We start from the raw sequence: 9,705 nt of genomic DNA, 5'->3' as shown, positions 1-9,705 counted from the left end.
GTTCATTTGAATGGCTTACTTTTCACAGCACCGACTATATTTTGCAGTTCAGTGGCTATGACTTAACTGGATTAAAAGGACAAAAGCAGTTAATCGACCATCTGACTAAATTTAACATATGTTCTTACACTATTTTCTTGTCTTTAAGACAACCTTAATGGATTCCTCTTTTCTAAGTGTTTTTTTTTTTTTTTTGAATGACTGGTGATCCCTGAGTGATAGAACAAAGTGAATGCATTGAGTACCTGCCTCTACTGTGTGTGGCTGTTTAAGGGATACTAGAGATATTTTGGTGAAAAACGTCCCCGTAACAAGGCTCTAACTCTGAGACTCCCTTTCTGAGAGTCCAGGGGATGATTAAAATACAAACTATAACATGGAAGAAAAATGCAGTAACGAGGTTGAGGCAGTGAAGGTAGTGTTTAGAGATGGACTGGTTGGCATCTAGATAGATGAGTGGGTTTACAATGCCCCAGCCTGACGGTGCACTTTTGAAACATGCAATCCGTGTGTAAACATTTCTACTCCAGTAGTATCAGTGGACTTGTTTGTGGAAAAGAAACCATATCTGGTTCTGGTTATAAGCAAAGCCCTTGTACCCTTTGTCATAGTCCTTTATCATAGTTACATGTTAATGTCATTTCCTAAAAGACTGAATCATTGACCTCATGTAGATTCCTGTGAAAATTATAGCCATGAGTGCCAAGAACATAATTACCTATGTTTCTAAGGAGCCTGTCTTAGTAACATATCTAAGAATGTTTCCTTTGTTTATCCAGCAGGAATGTTCCACATCTGACTTACTTTATGCGAAGAAAACAGGTCCTTTCTAGTGTTCTAATACCCTACAATGTTCTAATGCCCCACGATGTGCTAGGATCTCTCTGTTGGGGAAGATTGGTCCCCAACTCCTAGACAGGAGGTGTTGGTGTGGAAAGAAAGAAACCTCCGTGTCTTCACTGTTCTTGTGGAACTTTTGAGGACTGAACTCTACACGTCCACCTGTTGTCCAGCGCTGGTCAATAATGCAACGACAGCAACGGCTCGTTACCTCTTTGTCCTTCAGAGCTTCATGCTACTCGCCAGGCTTTAACTCCTGGCTGTCCTCATGTGCGCTTCACCATTTTCTTCTCTCTGCTGCCTTTCTCCTCAGTTCTCTGAGCCTTAGAGGTCTTCCTCATCTCAATCTCAGAATGTTGACAATGGTCCTTGTGTAAACACCATTAAGCTTCCCTTGACTTTCTCAGCTAGTCGGGATCGCTTTCCCACAGCACTCGGTAATTCTAACGAGTGGTAATGATCACTTTCAGTTTTGCAGATTTCTGGAAACTCTGATGTTGGTTCTCATCATTGGCTTGGAAGGTCCACATGAACATTTTATTCCTGTAAGGCAGCCTCAGGCAGTGTTTAAATGTGACCCTGTATTTACTGTAATACATTAGATGCTTATTATCAAGTATTTGCAGTTCCTGCGTGATTGACCTCTAACCTACCCTCCTCCCACACCCTCTCCCATTGCACCTCATGGCTGTTTTTCCGGCTCATCTCTTAATAATTTTCCATGATCCTTCCAGCCTGATGGACACGAGCAGCCCAGGCTCACGCTCTTCCCAGGAGTTCTACCTTAGCTGACACCTGTTCACTGTGCGTCTCATCCAAACCTGGCCAACCCCCCTCCTCCACAATGAAATAATACTTTCTTGTGTGGCTTCTTTTTTTAATTTTTGTGTTATCTTATTTCTGACTTTTATAGTGTTTTGCACATATTTTATCTACAAACATACTTATCTGTGTATAACCTGAATAAACCTTGAACCCATTTGCCCACTCTCTGCAGGAAATGTCATTTAAAAAATGATAATCTTCATACCCCAAATCAATGTGAGAAATGTACTCAGTGTAAAGCATATTTTATCTTTATTAATTAAAGGACATAGAAAGGGATCCAACTGACGACTCCTAGCACACTCCTCCCAACCCCTTGTCCTTACTGCCTTGTTCTTACTGATCTTCCCAGGAAGCAGGCTCAGTATACCTCACTTGCTGGACGTCAAACCTCACACTGAACTGTGTCTCTGATCTCGTAGGTCTTGACCACAGGGACGAACTCTGCTTCTCATGCTCTTGTTTGTTTCTTTTTTGCTTTGCCTCCTGGAATTTCCCCCAGCAAAGTGCTGTGGAGCCAGCCACTCAGGACTGCCCCCCTTTCTTACGTGTCCGTCTCCAGGTGCTTTGTACCTGCAAGGCCTGCTCATTTTTCTGATTCTACAACGTAAATAGTAGAGGCGGCAGGCACTTCACAGGGGAGAAAGTGCTAAAAGTGGGGGCAGAGGCAGAGAGAGCTCAGAGCAAGGGAAGATTGTGGGGAACGCTCTGGGGTCACTGGGAGGCTGAGTCCTTCATGTCTGTGGTGGTGTGAGATGACCGGTGCCACCCCCACGAGGGCAGGGGCCACTTCTGTTCTGTTCACTGGCACATCTCCTAGTGTGGTGGCTCAGCCCACAGTAAGTGCTCAGGGGTGTCAGTTGAATGATTATCTGAAGGAGCAATTTTGGCATCATTAAGCTGATGAGTAAATGCAGTACTAAACTGAAAACACTAGAGGGAGATCAGAGAAGGACTTTGAAATGATTATAACAAGTCAAGATTCAGCTGTGTTTGCTAGGAAGGAAATATTACTCCTCCCGCCTTGCCTTAATTTTTTTTTTTTTTTTAATGGTGTGAAATCTGAACTGAATCTGCTACAAATGCTCTCTCTGTTTTTAATAGAGGCCATGATGGCTCCTACCATCTGTAAAAAAAAAAAATGTAGGAATGCTGATATTCTAAGATGAATCTTCATTTGAGTAGAAATCTCATGAAATTGCACTCTATCATGAAACAGATGGGCTAGAATTAATACCACTAACAGTAATCGGAAATGATGATCAGTATGTGAAGGAATGCTAGGCTGAAAAATATTGTGCTTGAGGGGAAATTGTATAGCAAGCCAGAACGTTGTGGATAGTCAGTGAATTGACTACGTTCTCACAAATAGTCATTAATGTAGTTCATGAAGTATGTGAAAGTAGGAAAGGACTTAGCCTAAGCAGAATGGAGTTCAAGTCAAGCTCTGGGACAGACTGCTATGCCTGCAACAGATATCCAGGGCCCGCTCTCTGTTTGACCTTGAACAATAACCTCTCTAGGCTTTGTTTCTTCATCTGTAAAATAGAGGTAATAATAGTATGGGGTTCCCAGGGATTTGGTGAGGATTACAAGAGCAAATGTACAGGAAGGTCTTCACACAGGGACTGGACCTGTGTAGTGGGAATTTAATGCGCTTGCTAACTCTTGGGTGGTATTAGATTGAGGCTTTTATGTCAATGTGCCAAATTTACTGACATTTGTCTGCTTTAGATTCCATTTTAATGATTATGCTGCGCTAGAATTCTTTTTTATTTTTTTGGACTGTTCATCAGAATGGTTGAGACCTTGAGTGTTTTGTGGGGAAGAGTACTTTCCTGTTATTTTATTCTTATAATCCTGCTGCATGCTGGTTCGCCTGGTGGAATAAGCAGATAAGGCCTCGGCAGCGGTTTATGAAAGGGGCTCTAAGGAGGATTTCACATGTGGATGGGAAGGTGCTGACGGAGGTGCTGTATGTGGAAATTGTCTTAGCATTTAAGTTCCAGCTGCATTCACTCTGCAGTTCGTAGTGAATCTTCTTTCCTTTTTTTTAGATTTCCTTCACTCTTGGCTTCTGTATTGTTGGATCTGGCAGAGGCTTTGATAGCAAAGGGCGGAGCGCTGCTGCCTGGCAGGGAACGGGTGACCTTGAGGCAGAGGGAGGGGACAAGCTAAGAGGACTGAGTAGACAGAATTGGAGAATGGTTGGGAAAAAAATAAAAAAGGAGTACTCACCTTTTCTTTCGCCTTGAATGCATTACTTTATTTTCCTCCAGGTAAATAAAGGTCTGCTGGAAGTTCATTTTTAGATGCTTCAATAAAAAATTAAGCTGACTCTTTTTAGGAGGGTATTATGCTAAGAGAAATAAGCCAGTCAGAGAAAGACAAGTATCACATGATCTCACTCATTTGTGGAATATAATGAACAAAATAAACTGATGAACAGAACAGATCCAGAGACAGAGAAGCGTAGAACAGACTGAGGGATCTCAGAGGGAAGGTGAGGGTGGGAAGTGGGTGGGAAAGATTAATCAAAGAACTTACATGCTTATATACATAACCCATGGACACGGCCAATAGTATGGGGAAGGCCTCGGGGGGGGGGGGGGGGATTCAGGGTGGAGGGGATCAATGAGAGAGGGGGAAGGGGGACATTTGTAATACTTTCAACAATAAAGAGAAATTTAAAAAAAATAATAAAATGATCAAAAAGCCCTCACTGGCCCCAAACCATGATGTTCAGAATGATGAATTCGTACGTCATCTTTAAAAATTAAAGATATCCATTAAGTATCACATATATCATTTTGAAAATGTCATATCTTCTGTCTAAATTTAAAAAAAGTATTATTTCAGTGATCTAAAAGTCTATTTAATTTAGTTATACATAAGGAAGAGTAAGTCAGCATAAACTATAAAGAGACACTGGCATAATAACATCTTATAGCCTTCTACTTTCACAGACCTGGGTGGTGGACCTTGTCTATTGTTTTCACTTGCATTAAACTACAGTAAAGAGACAAAAAAACCAGAACCTTAAAATAGCACCTATTCAATGAATCAAATTAATCATTTAAACAATTCTAAGTTGGAAGTCACACTGAAACAAATGAGAAAGGAATTAATTTGGAACTACTAGCAAAATGACATGTAGCCAGTATTGGATTCAGTTCAGTTTAAAATCAGAACAACTTTTATGTTTTACCATCTGCCTCTTGAAGAGCCTTGTAAAATTTGAATACTACAGTCCTTAGAGATTCCTATATGAGGACAGCTTTTGTAAAGGCCATTTAAAGAACATAAAACCAGAATAAAGAATGTTGGTGCTTGTCCAGGAATTGAGTTAGTACTTAGTGATTATTGAAAAGATAAATTGCATCCGTATTTAGGCACTCAAGTATTCCATTTGACCTTCTGCTCCTGCAAAACCACACCAAAGTTTAGCAGTCTTCTATCATGTATAACAGATGAGCAAATGGAGGCTCGGAGAAGGCAAGCAACTGGGCCATACTCATTTTACCTGTAAATAGCTCAAAGATGGAATTGAAACCCATGATTATATAAACTGCTGGTTTTAGGGTATAACAAGAAACAAAATAGGCAGGAGGTGTGCAACAGAAATTATTTGATAAATTTTCATGTTCTCCTTATATATTAAGGTGAGTTAGAGAACAGGCAGGTGATGTGCTGACAAAGTATATGCTTTAATATACTTTCAACACACACACATACATGTGTGCACCTCTGTAGAGATTTTAGTCAATTGCAAGCTTTAGTGTATGGATAATATGTGAATATTACAATTTTTAATGGCCTATTTTGTTGATTCTTCTGAAGCTCCCTCTAGACTGCACATTGTTGTTCAATAACTGAGTGAGCACCAAAAAAGGGATGTTCAAGAAGAAAAGAAAACATGAATAAGGTGCTGATTCCAGAAAAAGAAGTATTAATATGCTATAAACAAGGTTTTACTGAAACTGATCATTATGATACTATATAAGCTTCTCCATGAGATGGCATATTTGGGTAGTAGACACTAATGAGTTACATCTAGTTACTCTCTGCACAATCTTGACAGAAGAATATTTTCAGTTTTAAGAATACTAATTCACTATTTACTGATTCAATCTTTAACATGTGCCAAGTACTGTGACTGTGTTAAAAAGCCAAGTAAAACTTGGTCTTTTCCCACTTGGAGTTCACAGAAGATACCCAGGCAAACGAATAAATGGGAATTAAGTGACAGATGCTTAGATTGTCCCTATATCACATTCGGGGAGCTCAGAGGAAAGAGCCCCATCTATCAGGTGTGAGAACAGGTGTAGGTCATCAGACATGACACCTGTTTCATGTCCTTGCTCCTCTGTTAGTAGACCCTCTCTTCCTGAATGAGAAAAGACACCAAGAAAGTTTAGTTCTTGTTTGATCTAGGTCTTGAAATTAAACTAGGATGCAACTTGTGGAGAAACAGCCAGGATGAGGAGAGAAGATTATTTCAAGACAGACTCTGAAGCAACTAATAGCACTGAATGATTGAAGGTAATATACAGTATGGGGAAAACTAGGTTTACAGTTGTTCATATGGAAAAATATACAATAATTAATAATGATACAAGAATAAACTGTGTTTTGCATACTCACAACTGTAAACCTACTTTTGCCCCACCTTGTAGTATTTAGGGAGTGGAGCTGAGATCAAAGGGACAAGTAAGTAAACTTGATGGAAGTGATAAAATAATGTTTACAGCTTGGAGAGGTGGGATTGACACACTTAGAGGTCAAAAAAGCAAACTGGAATACATTGTCTAAAGATAGCTGAAGTTTAATTAAATTTCATGAACGTGTGAAAATACTTGTTTTCAGCTTTTTCTAAATATACACAGATATTTATATGTCTGGAAAAATATATGTAAACTTTCTGTTCTTTAAAAACATTGGAAATATGTAAAGGAATAATTGCATCCAAATGTGCCCTCACTTCTGGATATGCTTGAGACATCCTAAAATTCATCTTTACTTCTCTGCCTTGAATTCTTGACATCGTTAGTTAACATGCCTGCTGATTCTGCTCATGTGAGTTAGTTTTTGATGTGTAACAAACCACCCTCAAAACAGTCATGGTAGAAGAAGAAGGAACAATTCCCAAATCATTATATGCAGCCAGGATTGCCCCAATACTAAAAGTATAAAGACATTCTAAGTAGATGATACACAAATGTCCCTTATGAATATTAAAATAAGGGAGTCAATATAATACTAACCAACCAAATCAGAAACATATAAAAAGTATTATAGACTAGGACCAAGTGGGATTTACCCCAAGAATGCAAGGTTGGTTTAACTAATGAAAATCAATCAGTGTAACAGACACATTATATTAATGGAACAGAGGACAAAGACCACATGATTACTTCAATAGACTCAGAAAAAACATTTGACAAAATTCAACAACTTTTCATGATACAAACAGTCAACAAATGAGGAATAGAAGAAACTTTCCTCAACCTGATAAAGTACATCTATGGAAAACACACAGCTAAAATCATATATAATGACAAAAGACTGAAAGATCTCCCCCTAAGATCAGGAACAAGACAATAATGTCTGTCTGTATCACTAAATTCAAAACTGCCCTGGAGGCTCTAACCAGGGCAATTAGGCAAGAAAGTGAAATAAACGGGATTGAGATTGCAAAGGAACAAGTAAAATGATTTATTCTTAGATAACATGATCTTGCATATAGAAGATCCTAAGGAACCCACCTTCCTCACACACAAATATCACTAATAAATGAGCTTTGCAAGTTACAGGATATAAGATCAGTAAGCAAAGATCAGCTAGATTTCTATAGCAATAAGCCAGCAAAAATGCATTTAAGAAAATAATTCCGTTTATAAACAGTGTCAAAAAGAATAAAATATTTAGGATTAAGAAGTGAAATGTAAGATTTGTACAAACAAAACATATGAACCTTGAAAATATTATGCTAATATTATGCTAAGTGAAAGAAGCCAGACACAAAGGCCACTTATGGTATGAATCCCTTTATGAAACGTCCAGAATTGGAAAATCCAAAGAGACAGAAATAAGATTAGTGGCCAGTGGCATTCAGATTGTCCTGGTTGTATTTTCCAAATAGCCTAATTAATATCTATATACTTCCACGCTGGGCATTTTATTATAAAAATAAAGCATGCCCCTCTCTCTTCCTGACCTGTTTATACCCTTCTGCCATCTGGACTTCCTGTCTTTCTTGCTTAGCTCAGAAGGATCCCTTATATGCCTAATTAATGTGAATTACTCCCTCTTCAGTGTTTTCACAGCACTGTGTAAAGAACTTTTATTTGGCATAACAATTGTGCCAAATTTAGCTAAGATTTTCATGTCTGCCCTTCTTCCCCCAAGAAACTATATTTACTTGTAGATGAGACCCATGCACTTTCCTTCATCATCCTACTCTAGTTAGACTTTTGGGAAACAGTTTTTCACATAATAGTCTTTAACTGCTTATTAAATTGAATATTTGAAGAGTAACATGCTAAAGGGAAAATTGAAGATGTAGTGGACATTAAGAAGACCCGTTTACCATCTGTATTTTATATCTAAGGAACAGAACCAGTTAGCAGGCATTCAGAACAGAATAAAATGTTTTGAACTAACTGCAACTCCAGTTTGTCCTGAGGATTCTAATGTCTTCACTGTTATAGTGTATGCTTTTGATAGTTGAGGACACATTTAGTGAATAGCATGTATTGTATTTCCTCTTTTAGCTTAATCTTACCATTTGGTGATGGATTAGATGATGATAATGACTTGGGGATCCAACCATAGGCAGCTGTACTTTTCCCCTGGTTCTCGTGTAAACCAATCTTTCAATGAGTTAAGCTAGAGATTTTTCTCTCTGTCCCCCGAAGCCATACGTGGTTCCAGGGAAGTATGAAGTTCTTTGTGTGGGATCTGAATTCCTTACTTACTGCCCTAAGAGGATTACATGTCATATTATTTTAGAGATTATTTATTGTTTTGAGAAAGTGATCAGAATCCATCAGTAATTCAATGCAAGAGAAAAATGCAGAAGGAAAAGTGCTATTAGGAAGACCTAATCTGTTATCTCCTTATAATTTAATTAGGTATGGAAATACAGGAAGATGTCAGGGAAGGTAAAGTATTGCTAATGGACTTATTATTAATGAAAACACCACTGCTATTATATCTTAATTGTAAACCATATATGTTATTTTATTAATGAATTGATTACACAACCATGTATTCATAGTTCAGTGGAGGAAAATGAAGAAATCTAAACTTATGTTTTACCAAAGGTGTGTGTGTGATCTAAGATAACTAGGACAAACTAATTGAGCATTGGAAAAGTATTTCTCCCTCCTTCCATCTTTTTTGGTGTATAGTCCTTCCTACTCTGTATACATGTGGTATCTCCACTTCTAAGATTTGCCTCTAGGGCATTTTTCTCTCTCTAACTGACACATTTTTCATGGTGATCTTACCCACACCCATGGCTTTCATAGCTGTTATATTATGACTATTATAAGAAATATATATTGGTCTTTGTTCCCATTTCTGGCACAGAGCTCCTAAAACTGTTGGAATTTCCCAAGTGATGAAATATATAAAGCTGTCTTTTGCTATGTTATTGGGGTGACTTTTAGAAAGCACCTCAGGGTGGGGGCTGGTTGCCAGAGAAACCAACCATGTGATTGGAGGGTTGGAACTGTCAGTCCCACCCCTGTGATCTCAGGGAAGGGAGAGTGGATGGAGGGTTGAATCCACTGCCAGTGACCAATGATTTAATCAATTATACCTATGTAGTAAAGCCCCCATAAAAAATCAAAAGGATGGGGTTCACAGAGCTTTTGAGTTGGTGAACATGTGCCTCATGTACAGGCTCCATAAAAAGAGTTGAGAAAAATAAAAGAAGAAATAAATGGAGACCAGAAACCATGTCCATGCCATCCTGCCTTCTCTCCAGTACCAACAGAAGCCCTGTGAACAGTAGGAGCATTATAAATATTTGTT

This window comes from Miniopterus natalensis, chromosome 2, assembly GCF_054644295.1.
Source record: "Miniopterus natalensis isolate mMinNat1 chromosome 2, mMinNat1.hap1, whole genome shotgun sequence".
Classification (NCBI taxonomy): domain Eukaryota; kingdom Metazoa; phylum Chordata; class Mammalia; order Chiroptera; family Miniopteridae; genus Miniopterus; species Miniopterus natalensis.
The sequence above is the reverse complement of the archived record's forward strand: the minus strand, read 5'-3'. Positions refer to the sequence as shown.